The 14,694-nt window shown below is 50.3% G+C and overlaps 1 protein-coding gene across 6 annotated transcripts in view; it reads right to left on the reverse strand.

Moving 5' to 3' along the window:
- Window positions 1–12,197, reverse strand: part of KMT5B (lysine methyltransferase 5B) — a 51,838-nt gene extending 39,641 nt beyond the window's left edge. For 2 of the 6 annotated variants that reach the window (XM_037135228.2, XM_037135224.2), the window contains exon 1: window positions 11,790–12,197. The gene's annotated coding sequence lies outside the window, so the exon portion shown is untranslated. Of the gene's footprint in view, window positions 1–7,910; window positions 9,922–11,504; window positions 11,672–11,789 lie in introns of those variants that run through there. The other 4 variants (XM_037135227.2, XM_037135225.2, XM_037135226.2 and 1 more) reach the window with 4 other exon arrangements.
- Window positions 12,198–14,694: the final 2,497 nt, after the last annotated feature.

Consider the following 14,694-nt stretch of genomic DNA (forward strand, 5'->3'; position numbering starts at 1 on the left):
TTTTCCCAGCTTTGACAGAGTCAAACTCATTTGAGACAATTTCACGGCTTTCCCAAGCAGCCACTAGGGCAAGCAAGAGAATGGCCCCTTCTAAGCAGTTTCCCACCAACGCATAATAAATGCTCTGCCCAACCTTTCAAGACGGCTGGAGGGCAGCACCACTCACCAGGCCTAACTGGTGCACTAACTGCTCTAAAGGAGGCTGAAATGGGCTGGAAAATGCCCCCCAAACCTGCCAGTGTTAGTTTACAAGGAAAAGGGTCTTTGGAGGTGTGATAAAATTACAGGTTTTGAGACACATCCAGTGGGCCCTAAATGCTGTCACCAGTGCCCTTGTGAGAGAGGGGCAGAGGGAGCTCCGACAGCACATACACCAGTCCTTAGAAGCTGGAAGAGGGAAGACTTCCACCAAGATAGAGAGGTAGGTGGAAACACTGTACCTTCTCACACAACCAAGTTTAAAAACAACAAAGTTTTAGCAACAAAATACGCAGCCAAACCACAGAAAATTGAACTACACTGAAGTCCAACAACAACGAAACTACTCAGCCAGACCGGTAAGAGGGGCAGAGCCAGCAGCAGAGCGGGTCAGGCAGGAAAGATCTACTGCACCAACCCAGGTGTGCGACCCAGGCGCGCAGGCAGCCAAAGATGAATCCCAGGTGTGGAGTAGCAACGGGAGGACCCACTGAGGCCACAAGGCGGCAGGATGATCTCGGTCACACATTCACAGGCAAAGGAGCTAGCAGTGAGACAGATGCACAGACCCCAGCGGCGGGAAGCAGCAGAAGGGACCACTATTGCCCCTCTCTGACTCCGCCCCCACATACAGCATCACAAACCAGCAGACCTGGGTGGCCCCGCCCTGGTGAACACCTAAGGCTCCTCTCCTCATATGTAACATGCATGAACAGATCAAAACATGGCTCAAGAAGAGCTCAGAGTCCCAGAGCTGATAAATCTAAGTGAACAAGAAATTGCCAACCTATCAGAGGCACAGTTCAAAGCACTGGTGATCAGCATGGTCACAGGACTGGTTGATTTTAGCCACAAATTAGAGGAACACATAAAGGCTAAACTAATTGAAATGAAGGGAAAGGCACAGGAAAACAATAGTGATGAAAAGGAAACTGGGACTCAAATCAAGGGAGTGGACCAGAAGGAAGAAAAAAATGACCAAACAGGAAAATATGAAGGAACAAGAATTCAAAAAATGAGGAGAGGTTAAGGAACCTCCAGGACATCTTTAAACGCTCCAACATCCGAATTATAGGGGAAGAGGAACAGAAGGGGAAGAGGAAGAGCAACAAGTGGAAAACTTATTTGAACAAATAATAAAGGAGAACTTCCTCAATCTGGCAAAGGAAATAGACTTCCAGGAAGTCCAGGAAGCTCAGAGAGTCCCAAAGAAGTTGGACCCAAGGAGGAACACACCAAGGCACATCATAATTACATTAGCTCAGATTAAAATGAAGGAGAGAATCCTAGAAGCAGCAAGAGATAAGGGGACAGTCACCTACAAAGGAGTTCCTATCAGACTGTCAACTGATTTCTCAAAAGAGACCTTACAGGCAAGAAGGGGCTGGAAAAAAGTATTCCAAGTCATGAAATCCAAAGACCTACAACCAAGATTGCTATATCCAGCAAAGCTTTCATTTAGAATGAAAGGACAGATAAAGTGCTTCTCAGATAAGATCAAATTCAAGGAGCTCATCATCACCAAGCCCTTATTATATGAAATGTTAAAGGGACTTATCTAAGAAAAAGATAAAAAAGATGAACAGTGAAAGGACAGCAAACTCACAGTAATTAACAACCACACCTAAAACAAAAGCAAACTAAGAGGACAGCTAGATCAGGAGCGAACCATAAAAATGAACATCACATGGAGGGTTAGCAACAGGAGAGTGGGAGGAGGAGAAGGGGGGAGAAGGTACAGAAAATAAGTAGCATAGATGGTAGGCAGAAAGTAGATAGGGGGACGGCAAGAATAGTAGGGGAATACAGTATCTAAAGAACTTGAGACACGTGGTCATAAACTAAAAGGGGGGAATGGTGGGGGAGTGGTGTGCAGGGTGGAGGGGACTGAAGGGGGGAATAGAACAACTGTAATGGCATAATCAATAAAATATATATTAAAGAAAAAAAAAGAAGCCCTGGCTGGTGTAGCTCAGCGGATTGAGCGCAGGCCTGAGAACCACACGATCGAGGTTCAATTCCCAGTCAGGGCACATGTCTGGGTTGCAGGCCAGTTCCCAGCAGGGGAAGCACGAAAGGCAACCACACACTGATGTTTCTCTCCCTCTCTCCTTCCCTTCCCCTCTAAAGAAATAAATAAAATCTTTAAAGAAAAAAAAAGAAGCTGGAAGAGGCTCCCTCGGGAGGGAGCCTGAGCTGGACCTTGATGTGGGTCCAGTGAAACAGGGTAGACTGCCCCCCAGAACTGAGAGAGAACACATTTGTTTTCTTAAGCTACCAAGTTTATGGTCATTTGTTACAGGACCCACAGGAAACTGAAAGAGACCATGAAAAAGTAAACCACATGAAAAAATACTGTAAAGTATTTTTACTGTATTAAAAATCAACAGACTTGAGAAACACATAAGGTTCCAAGGTATTACAGGAAAAAAAATTTTAAACACCTTTAAAAAGCTGTTTTGGCCCTGGCTGGACAGCTCAGTTGGTTGGAGCATCCTCCCATAAACCAACAAGTCATGGGTTCGATTCCCAGTCAGGGCACATGCCTAAGCTGTGGGTTTCACCCTCAGTTAAGGCACCTACGGGAGGCAACTGGTCGATGTTTCTCTCCCACACGCACACCAATGTTTCTATTTCTCTCTCTCACTCCCCTCTGCCCTCTCTCTAAAATCAATAACCATGTCCTCAGGTGAGGATAGAGAAACAAAGTTGTTTTTTTCTTAAGATTTTATTTATTTATCTTTAGAGGGGAAGGGAAGGAGAGAGGGAGAGAAACATCAACGTATGGTTGCCTCTCCTGTGTCCCCCACTGGGAACTGGCCTGCAACCCAGGTATGTACCTTGACTGGGAATCGAACTGCGGTTGTTCGGTTTGCAGAGCCAAGCTCAATCCACTGAGCTACACCAGCCAGGGCAGAAACAAAGTTGTTTCAAATTACACTTAAAGTCATTTCTCCTCTCCAACTGCAGGTGTGAAACAGCTCCAGAGAGCGCTCCATGGAGTCCTAAAGTGCGGCTGGCATCCCGATCACATGTGCAATTGATCACACACTGGGCTTAAGCCAAATTCAACAAGACCTTCCTGGGAAGTACTGTGACTGAACTTATGTTCATACGAAATTTACAATAAAAATAAAAAATAAAATTACCAGAATTTTTCATTCATCACAACATTTTAAACAGTGTAATATCCACTACTTACTGGCAACTCAAGAATCAGATATTTACAACACTTGCACTTACCCCCTGGGCCACTGATCTGCAGCTGGGCTCATAATAAACTGAGTCCTTACAGAAAATACTGCTTCATAGTCCTTATTTACTCACGTCTGATATATAGCACAACAAAGAATTTTCTACCAGAAAGATTTGTGTCTCCAGTTGACTCAATAAGTATATTTTAAATACAGGTTTTAGCTAAGGTAGTTGTTGAAGGAAATTCCACAACAAACAAGAAAACCTGCTGGCCATCTCTCCACATCTGACCCCGCCCACTTAGCTAATAGGGCCTTAGAATGAAAACCAAGGATGCTCCTTTTGTCACTGTTTTCTGAGCCAAACAGCATTTTACTCTTCTATAAATAGATGCCACCTCGTGTCAAAAATCTGTAAGTACAGTCCACAGTTCCTCAGGAGTTCCGAGGTAAGTCAAACAAAGAATAATCAATTCTTCCTGCACGAAGACAAAGGCAAGAAAAACTCCAACAGGCAATTCTTGGGGTGGGTCTTAAAGGCCTAGGCTGAGTTTGCCAGGTAGTTCAGGATGTGCTCTGGGTAGAGTCAAAGAGCCTGGGTCCCACCCTGGCTCTTACTCATCACTGTCTAGCAGTGTGACCACGGACCTAGTCACTTAACCTTGCTAATGGCCTCAGTAAAATGAAGAGTCTACCTCCTCGGTTTACCAAAAGGATTAAATGAGCAGAAACTGCAAATAAAGGTATCCAACTGTCTCTTTCCGAATCAATCACTACCGCAGAAACGAAGAGGGCAGGCGTGTTAGCCCATTATTTACAAAGCCTTAATCAAGTATAAATGTTCCCTCTACCCCTCATCCTACCAAACGCCCACAAGAAAAAAAAATTACCTCACCTCCTGCATTAAAAGTTTCAAAAGAAGAAAAAAGGGCCAGAGATGTGAATTTATGCCACGGAGCTGAGACCAGCTTTACTTTTCTACTGCTCCTAAACAGAAGGAATGGGACCTCTGGCAACACTGTGGAATTAAAGATCTCACCAAACTACTCCTCACAGTCAGCATTCAGAGGGATTATGGATTTGTTAGAGTGGGATTTAGCTTGTTGTGCATCAGGTGAACTGTAACCCCATTTAAAAAAACACCAATAAGTCATAGCTCCTCCCTTTGTTTATTTAGTGCTTCCTACAGTCACTTTATCACTTAATTCTCACTCCCGGTGGAGTTGCTGTTATCAGATGAAAGGTCAGAGAAGTTGCTCACTGTACACTAGACAGGATCCTCCTGGTGGAAAGTGAGCAGAGACCAGTCAGAAGGTTCAATGCAGCAGGAGCAGTGAGTAGGGAGAGAGCAGCTCTGGTGTTTCAAACACAAGCTTGACAAGACTTGGTAACAAATCTGATTTGGATAGTGAGGCACAGAAAGGAATCCCAACTGAATCAGAAATCTCTAGTTGGGGTGACTGCGAGGCTGCCATTAACTGAGCTAGGAACCACAGAGGAACCTGTTTGTAGGAAAGGTGAGAAAGTTTGGATTTGGGAAATTTGAGGAGGGGAGCACAACCCAGGTGAAGCTGGCATGTGTTACAACTCAGGAGAGAAATGGGACTGTGAAGAGAGTAACATTAACAAGGACTTTGCAGTTTACCAAGCTTTTCAACATTATTAATTAAAAGAATCACAGTATTTCAGCCCTGGCTGGTGTGGCTCAGTGCATTGAGCACAGGCCTGTGAACCAAAGGGTGGCTGGTTCAATTCCCGGTCAGGGCACATGCCCGGGTTGCCAGCCAGGTCCCCAGTAGCGGGTGTGCGAGAGGCAACCACACACTGATGTTTCTCTCCCTCTCTCCATCCCTTCCCCTCTCTCTAAATATAAATAAATAAAATACACCTAAAAAAAAAAAAGAATCGCAGTATTTCACATCAGAAGGTCTTGGAGTAAAAGAAACAGCCTCGGGAATATATAATTACCTACCTAAAGTAATTCACACCTTTTGACAAGATGATGTGCTACCAATCCATGAAGCCAAAAAAATTTTGGAGGCCCTGGCCAGGTAGCTGAGCTGATTAGAGCATCATCCTGATACAACAAGGCTGCACATTTGACTCCGTCAGGGCATGTACAAAAAGCAACCAAGGAACACGTACATAAGGCGAACAAACAAATAGATTTTTCTCCCCCTTCCCCCCTCTCTCTATAAAACCAATATAAAAATTTTTTTGAGCTTTATCATGGGTAGTTGAGTGGGAAAAAAAAAAGGGGAGGAAAGGAAATGAGCTGTGGAGAGACAGGCCTTGCTGAGCAGCAGCCCCACGTACAGGGCCAGAGGCCAGGTGCTCAGTGCGGAGCACAGTGCCCACCACACGTTTAGTTAAAAGGCTGCTCCAGGTGCGCATGAGGGACTGGCTGCAGCAGGGCTGAGTGGGCAGTCCTGGCCACCAGAGACACCTTACAGCACTAGTCTTCTGGGCGTGTCGCACTACTGCGCTGACTACGAGGCAAGGACTGTGCTGCCGACCTTCCATGTACCACATCACTTTCCCCATCACAGTCCTTAACGTGTGCAGTACATTAAGTGTATTCATGCACGTGTAATAAAAGTATTGCATTATATGTTAACATGTCAGATACTACTGTTATCATCCCCACTTTACAAATGGCAGCAAGCCTTACACCATATGAGAGAGCAATACAACCCTGACTCAAAGTTTTAAACATACAGCAGGTCCTCAAATAACGTCCTTTTGGTATAATTGATGTGATGCCGTGAGAGCTTCATTCTTTTTTTTTTCATTCTTTTTTTTTTTAGATTTTATTTTTAAAGAGAAGGGAAGGGAGGAAGAAAGTGAGGGAGAGAAACATTGATGTGCAAGAGAAACATCAATGTGTGGTTGCCTCTCACATACTCCCAGCTGAGGACCTGGCCCACAACCCACACGTGCATCCTGACCAAGAATCGAACTGGCGACCTTTCAGTCTGTGGGACAATGTTCAACCCACTGAGCAACACCAGCCAGGGCAGAAACTTAACTTTTTTTCTATCAATTAGCCTGTGGTAAAACTGGTTTCACTGTAAGTTATTTTGCTCTAAGTCACAGAACCTATCGATGATATTTAGAAGTGTACTTTACCACATATTTAAAGAGTAAGACCCTAGAACAACACAGACATAGTTCCTGATTTCATGGAGCTCAACGTATAGTGTGGGGAGAGAGACAAGCAATCTAATAAGTTTGAAACTATAAATTCTGGTTAGAGCTATAAAGGAAACAAATAGGATGTTAGGAGACAGAATAATGTGGAAACAGACTTTACATAGGATGACAGGGAAAATAAGTCAAAAGCATAAACACAGAAACACCACCTTTTGGGAGGCTCAACACCTTCCAGGTATCTATTCATATCCAATGAACAAACAGTTTCTGAGGCAACTGGCTTTGTCTACATCCTCCTGGACCCAGAATAAGGGCTGTTTTGTTTTTTGCCTTTTTTTTTTTAAGATTTTATTTATTTATTTTTAGAGTGAAGGGAAGGGACAGAGAAGAGAAACATCAGTATGTGGTTGCCTCTCATGTGCCCCCTACTGGACACCTGGGCCACAACCCAGGCATGTGCCCTGACTGGGAACTGAACTGGGGACCTTTTGGTTCATGGGCTGGCACTCAACCCACTGAGCCACATCAGCCAGGGCATGAAGACTATTTTTGCTCCTTTTTCTAAGGAAAAGGAAAAAGGTTTTTATTTGGCCTCTTTAGCCCCAGACTCCACTGGCTCACTGGCTGAGGGATCAGGCCCCCCCTTTTCTCCTCAGTCAGGGAGCTCCACCTTTCTAAGAGTAGGTTGGTTTTCTTGCTAAAAATATATATCCCTCCACATCATGCCACATAAGCATTTCCTTGAAAATGAAAATACTCCTCAGGGATCATTAAACTTCATCAGGCACTTCAATCAATCCTGTTATACAAATGAAACAGACAAAATGAATCATTCTGCAGATCAGAATCCACTCAATCCAACATTCACCAAGAACCTACTGGGAACCATCGGGCACTGTTCATGGTGCTGGAATACTGGCTGTGTCCAGGGACAGTAGAGGGCGCCAGAGAGCCTCAGTTTTCAGGAAAACCAGTCCACAGATTAGGACGCAGAAGGACCCTTCTATGAAGGAATCTTTTGCCTAAGACCTGAGAGGCAATCCTAGTGCCATTAGAGACCTGGTGACCAACTGCTGCAACCAGAGGCCCAACTGGAACACAGGCATTTGTTTAACCCTCACACACAGGACAGAGGGTTTGCCAGCATGGCAGCGCTGTGATGTGGGTGAGTCAGGGATTATGACAGCTAAAGCTCAGAAATGAACATGCTTTCCTAAAGTCAAATTGCTATTAAATGGTAAGGCTGGGTCTAAAACTCTGGTGTTTAAGCTTCAGTCCAGAGATTTACTCCAGTGTGTGAGGACATGTGCACCAGCCGGAAATGCCAAGGCTTATCACCAAGAAATGCTTCCCAGGTCTACTTACCTCTGCCTTTAGCGTACTGTTGTAACACAGAAAATAAGACATCTTGCAGAGACGCAACCGACCAGTAGGAGACATACAGACCTGAAAAATCAAGCTTTTGGAACCATGGATACACCCAAGTTTGTCAATTCTAAAACCCAACCGACTGTAACCTATACCATCAATTTAATTTAACAAAAAACTACATGGAAGTTACAGATGAACTATGTACACAATTAGATGTCCAAATATGATTAAAATAGCCCTTACAGGGTGTCGAACCTTTGGGCATCTCTGGGCCACATGGAAGAAAAACAGTTGTCTTGGGCCATATATTAGCTATATTATGAAATGTAATCACACAAAAAAAACCCTCATAATGTTTTCAGTAAATTTATGATTTTGTGATGGGCCACATTCATAGCCATCCTAAGCTGCATGTGGGCCACAGGTTGGACACCCCTGCGAGAAAACAGAGTGGCAATTAAATGTAAAAGATAAATTATAGCCCTGGCTGCTGTGGCTCAGTGGACTGAGCACTGGCCTGAGAACCAAAGGGTCACTGGGTGGACCCTGACAGGGCAGGTGCCTGGGTTGCAGGCCAGGTCCCCAACTGGGGGTGTGCAAGAGGCAACAGACCTATATTTCCCATTCTTTCTCACTCCCTTCCATACTCTCTAAAAATAAATAAAATATATTTTTAAAAAAGATAAACTATAATACAGGGTTGGAAATGACTGCAGAGACTAATATTCAATTATTTTACAGACAAAGGAACAGGGGCTTGGCCCTATCAATGTCTTCCGGAAATAATGACAGAGCACACGGGAACACAGGTAGAGTGTTCCTCCAGCTCCTTCAACCAGCCCAGAATTACATGGAGACACAGCAGTCATGATAATGTCCAACCCTGGAAGACTAGGTGGTGGTTAAGCTTTCCTCACACAGACGCCAGCCAGCCCCAAACCTGGCTTGTAGACGCAGGGGCCAAAGGCAGTGAGGGAGCAAACTGGTCCACAGTCCTAGGAGCCCTTCAGCATGATGAAAGGAAATTAGGATGCAAAATGTAATTTAGAGCATCAATAATTATGGAAATCAGTGACTTTTTTCCCTTTTGTGCAAATGGTCTCTGGTCCCATCACCAACTATGTAAAGATAACACACCTACTCTAACGCAATACCTCTGGGGAACACGGGGGTCAAAAGCTAATGTTAGACATTGATGTGAATTACAAAAGTAAGGTGATGATTCTTTCCTGTATGGATGGGTTCTCTCTATAGCACACCTTTGAAACAGTAAAATCCTGTTGTGCATTTAAAATAAGATGTGCATGACTAAAATTTGGGAACGTGTCTCCTGAACAAATCCTTGGAGAAGGATTTTGGAGAGTGGAGAGTAAAGCTCATAAAATAATGAAAGTATGAAATAATGAAGTCTACTTGATTTATCTGAAAAGATCTGCTCTCATAAGCCGTGGGCAGGGCAGGGCATTCCTGGGGACAGGGAGCTGTTCAGATGCTACTTATACAAACAAATGTCTTTGCAACACAACCAGGCCACATACTTGTGTCCTGTAACAAACTGATACTCATATACGGAAAAGTCAAATTCAATGACAGGGGAAAATTTACAAACCAACATCCCCCACCCACAAAACTAGGCTCAAAGGTGCAAACAGCCTGCTACCACTTCCTTCACAGGCGCATTCGGATGCGCTCCCCAACCTGCCCACCTCCCGCAGCACAGCCCACAGACACTTGGTTCCAGAGCGGAGAGTGAAAGACAGACACAAACACAGCTCAGTGTGCCCCAGGACACAGGTGAGGACACAGGCACAAGAGCACTTGGAAATGGCTGTGAAAGGGAGTTCAATTTAAAAGTTTATGGGCAACAAAAACAGCCCTACTATACTCTTCACAAAGAGTAAATATCCATAGTATTCATTTCACTCTCTAAGTTTTGCTACTGACAACGCTAATAACACTAGAATGGACATTTTGAAAAACTAAATACAAACTATTAAGTTTGATAACTTGGAGATTAATAAATTTAACACTTTCTTCTCCTGTGCCTGCCCCCGAGCTGAGATAAACAATAAAAGGCTCACAAGAGAGCTGAGAGGCTGGACAAGTAAACAGTCAAATGTATAGCAATTAACCGGTGCTCGGACAGGGAGGGCCGGCTGGCCCACACCTTTGCACGCAGAGAGGAGTCCCCCGGAGGGCGACACGGTCACAGCTGGGCCTTCCTAGGGAAGGAGCGGGAGGGGTCAGGGGTGCGCGCAGGCGGTGACCCAGTGGCCAGAGGCAAGGAACACGGGCGGGGCTGGTGCTTGGGGAAGGGAGAGCAGAAGGTCCAAGGGCTAGAGATTTTTAAAAGCTGAAAATTTAAAAACTGAAAAATGGGCCTGAGTTCCCACACACGCGGGGATTAGAAGCCCTCCTGGACTTTTATCCTGGAGCACGGATAAGCAGCCCCAACCCTGACAGGGCCACCCACACCTAGAGTTCAAGTTGCTAAACCTTGGCTGCAAAGTAACTTTGTATCTACTGCGGATACAAGTAACTCTTGACGTTCTCGTGCCCACGTGTTCAATTACCCGTGGTTATTGCAGGCAAACATGGTTCCCTCTCCCTCTCCAAAATGTGTATGCTTTTACCACTCATCTTCCAAAGCTACAGGCGTGTTGTCAGTATTAAACACCAAGGGGAAAACTTTGAGCGGGCACCTGTCCCCTCTGACGCCCCTGCACAGCAGTCTGCCGAGCCACACAGCCGCGCTTCCCTGCACTTGCACCAGGGCAGCTCAAGTCTAAGGAGGCCCCGGTGAAAAATCACGCCCACGACCAACCCGTTCATCGGCCCACGAGTCTAAGTCCACCCCACCCATACACACAGGGAGTCTCATTTGGCGAGTTCTTAAAAATTAACTCCAAGAACGCATTTTCACCCCCGCGGTCCCCACTCAGTGGGTGGGAAACGAGAGCTCGAGAACCAGGTCAAACGCCCGAGGAGAGCGAGCGAGCCCGTCCGGTCCGAGGCGCCTCTGTGCCATTCCAACAAGTTGGGTCGCATTGTCATCTCGGCAGCGCGTCTCCCCCTCTCACAGGTGGGAGTGACGCGGGCACACATCATCTCGGATCTGTGCAAGGACAATCCACCGAAGGAGCCAGGCGTTTCCTCGGGACCCAGGCGCCCGACGCGCAGAGGGAGCCGGAGCCGCTGTCAACCGAGGGGCGGAGAGGGGTGGGGAACCGACCCGCGAGGAGAGCCGAGAGGAGGCTCGAGCCCAAACAAAAACAACCCCGAGTCGAGCGCGGCCGAGGGAGCAGATTGGGCGAGACCGTTCACGGCTGCCCATTGGAGAAGAGGGAAAACAGAGTCCCCCAATCGCGAGCGGCGGGGCTGCTCCCCTCGTGCGGCCGCGGCCCGGCCCCGCGCCGCCCGGTGGCCGCTACCGCTCCCTTCCGGCGGCGGCGCCTACTGCAGGCCCCGCGCCCCGGCCGCCCCCGCCGCCGCCGCCGCCGCGCCCCCTGCCCCCGCCCGGCCCGGCGCCCCCGCGCCCGCCCCCAGCCCTCCGCCGCCCCCCGCACCGGCGCCCACCACCCCGCTCACCGCCGGGCACCGCCTGCTCCTCAGGGCGCGTCGAGGCCCCTTGCCCGGCCAATGCGCTGGGGGGGTCCGCGCTGCCGGACAACACTGTCCGTCCCACGAATAAAATTAATCACCAAAAAATAATTCCAGAGAAAAATGGAGAGTAAAATCCAAGATGGCGGCACATGCCGCAGCACCGCCCGCTCCATCCGCTGTCGGGAAATGAGTCCCAGCCGCGGCCGGAGCCCCCCGCCTCCATTGCGCCGCGCCCCCGCGCCCCCGCGTCCCCCGCGCCCCGGGCCTCACCTCGTCTCACGCGCGGCCGCGGGGTCCCAGAGGCAGCCGCCAGCTTCGAGGCTTGCGTTCTGGGTCCTGGCGCCGCGCTGCCGCCTCCTGTGCCCGGGCGCCCTCACCTCATAGCCCTAGAGCCTAGTCGCCGGCACCGCAACCGCGTCGCCGCCCCCGGTGAGCCACCCGGACGCCGCCCGGGAACGGTGGAAAGACACGAAAAGGAGTGCCCTCGGCCGGGCGGAGGGACACCACGCCGGCTCGCGTGGCCTAGTCACCTCTGTTGCTTTTACGGGACTCTGCAGGGGGGAGGCGGAGAAACCCGAGAAAGAAATGAGTCCGCCGCCGGGTGCTCCTGCGGCGGAGGAACAAACAGCGAATTTTGAGGGAGCGAGCCGAGTCTTCACGGCACCTCTCTCGCTGCGGACGGATCCGCGCTGAGCAGTCGGCACGGATCCCTCCGCCCCTCGCTGCCCTTTAAATTGCGGCTGGAGGCGGTGTCGCCGCACGCCCCTTGGGCGCCTCCTTGGCGTGGGGTATTCGTGCGTGGCCACCACTCTAGACCTTCCGTGCAGCTGCACCCACCAGGGTCGGCTACCGAACTGGACTCGGGGCAGGCCTGGGGGACAGCAGGCTCCTCAGCATCTGCGCTTCCCGGTTGCACCGAGGGGGGGCGGCACCACAGAGGCGAGCTTCTTTGTTGTGGAAATGGGTGTCGTTAGAAGCAGACACACCTTAAAGCCCATCTGGGCACCCTCAGCATTCCACATCGTGCCATGGGAGGGAGAGAGCGTGCATTCGTCCGGCCGCAGGCTTCCTGGTGTCGACCGGCCATTTCTTAGGCGCCTACTGTGTGCCGAACCTTCCTTGAAAGGGTGGTATTGCCACTTCCGCCCTAGTTGGGCAGTGCCAACGCCCAACATGCAGCCCCCTCGACGTGCCTAAACAGGTCGGGGAGAGGCCCAGTGGCTTACACGCTCCCAGGGCTGCTCTGCAGCCATCGTGCGAAGCCCTGCCCTCGGGATCCTGTAGTCCGGCGACAATGACTGCAAAGTAACGACGAGAGTAACACGGACACGGCCCGGCACTGGTTGAATGCCAGACACGGGTCTCAGGCTTTGGTGCCTTATCCCGTTTACTCCTTGAAACAATCCCCAGGAGGTGGAAGGAAGCGTTGTGGTTCCTGGTTTACACGCGGGGAAACTGAGGCGCAGAGAGGTTGACTAGCTCTCAGAGAGCCCTTATCCAGTCGTGGTGAAAAATGCAGGCAGGCATCGAGAACTGGGGGTGGCCGCCCGCTGGCAGACCAGCACCTGTTCCCTGGGAAGCAGAGACCTAAGTGGGGACTGGAGTACGTTAGGAAGCGGCGGTGGTTACGGGGTGCAGGAGGGGCCCCTGCAGAGGGAAGGGGGGCAGGCTGGCAGATTCCAAGAGCCCCAGGCGTGCCTTGGTCTCCCCTATGTCCCAAGGTGGTGGCACAGAGCAGACCTCACCGTGGGCTGGTCAGTGGAGAGTGTAGGCGACCATGAGAACCGCGAGCCAGCTACCACCAACACAGGTGCTCAACTCAGTCCCCCTCCTCTGTGACCTTGAGTGGTAGACACAATGCTTGTGACCCTTCCCTAGATGGGAAACTGAGGCGCAGGGATTCACCGCAGGAGTGTGTCTAACAGATGCAGAAGCTGGTCTTGATCTTCAAAACCAGAGCTCCTCCCAGCGCCCTTACCTGCCTCCTCTCCAGGCTCCCTCCCTCTGCTCCCAGGCTGACTTGGCCGGGTGGGGGGGTGGGCACTGGGGGGACAGAGCCCCACCTCCCTCAGGTAAGGCACACCTGGGTCATCACGGGGTGCTTCCTGCGCTTTCACTCCACTGAGCCTCAGGTTCACCTGTGACATCAGAATTTGCCTGGTCACTTTCCTCTGCAGACGCGCCTAACAAATGATTACTGTGGTTTTACTGATTTCTGATGTATCACTAAATTTTCTTTCCAATGTTTTCATAGTGCCTGGCTCCAAATACTCCTATTGCATCTCACTGAGACCGCCTCTGCCACCCCCGCGGGATGCCCCCCGGGAGGCCTGCACACCTCCCTGCCGTAGGCAGCCTCGGCAGCCCTGTGTGGACCCTCCGGGGCCCCGGGGCCCAGGCCCCGCATCCCACCGTGCCCGGGCAGCTCTTCACAGCCTCGAACACCAGTTTTCTCCACACTCCAAGCTTTCCAGAACGGGGCGCTCGCCACGTGCCCCTGGGGCTGGCACCCACACCCCAACCCCGTAAAGCCCCAGACTCCCACGATGCTGGCACCTCCATTTAGTCACTGCCCAGCACCAGGCCAAGCGTGCCGGGCAGTGACTTGCAAAGGAGCAGGCCGGCCCACAGCCTGGCAGGGGCAGAGTGAGCAAACCCCGGGGCAGAGCTTCCTTCGAGTCTCCCTGGCTGCGGTCTGTCCCTCCCCCAAGGCCCCCTGCATTGCCAGCTGCCCTTCCAGCCTCGGCTGAGAGGCCCAGGGCAGGCAGAGATGAGTTGGGGCTTGAACTTGATGGAGCCATGTTGAAGGCACTTGGTGCCTTTGGGGGTCCCCACCCAGGGAGGCCAGGGCTGAGCTGGTCAGAGGGCACAGGCAGGAGTGGCCCTCTTGGAGGGGGGGGGGCGGACTACAAATTGGACTTTTCCACACTGAGTGTGGCCAGCTGGAGGCCTCTTCCTGCCATCTGGCAGAGGAAGGGGGATGGGGGACAGGAAGTACTGTGGCCGGGCACCTGCCCAGCCCCCACACGACATTTACACCGTGAAGCCTCTGGATGCCCCAAAGTGGAAATGCTAAGCCGCAGGGGCCGTGGACAGACGGAAAGATATTGGCAACTCTAAAGAAAGACCTAGTCAGCGGAAGGGCCGGGCCAGCCCCGGAAGCATCAGGAGTGCC

Source organism: Artibeus jamaicensis, unplaced genomic scaffold, assembly GCF_021234435.1.
Source record: "Artibeus jamaicensis isolate MK-2021 breed Jamaican fruit bat unplaced genomic scaffold, CSHL_Jam_final contig_3109, whole genome shotgun sequence".
Taxonomy (NCBI): domain Eukaryota; kingdom Metazoa; phylum Chordata; class Mammalia; order Chiroptera; family Phyllostomidae; genus Artibeus; species Artibeus jamaicensis.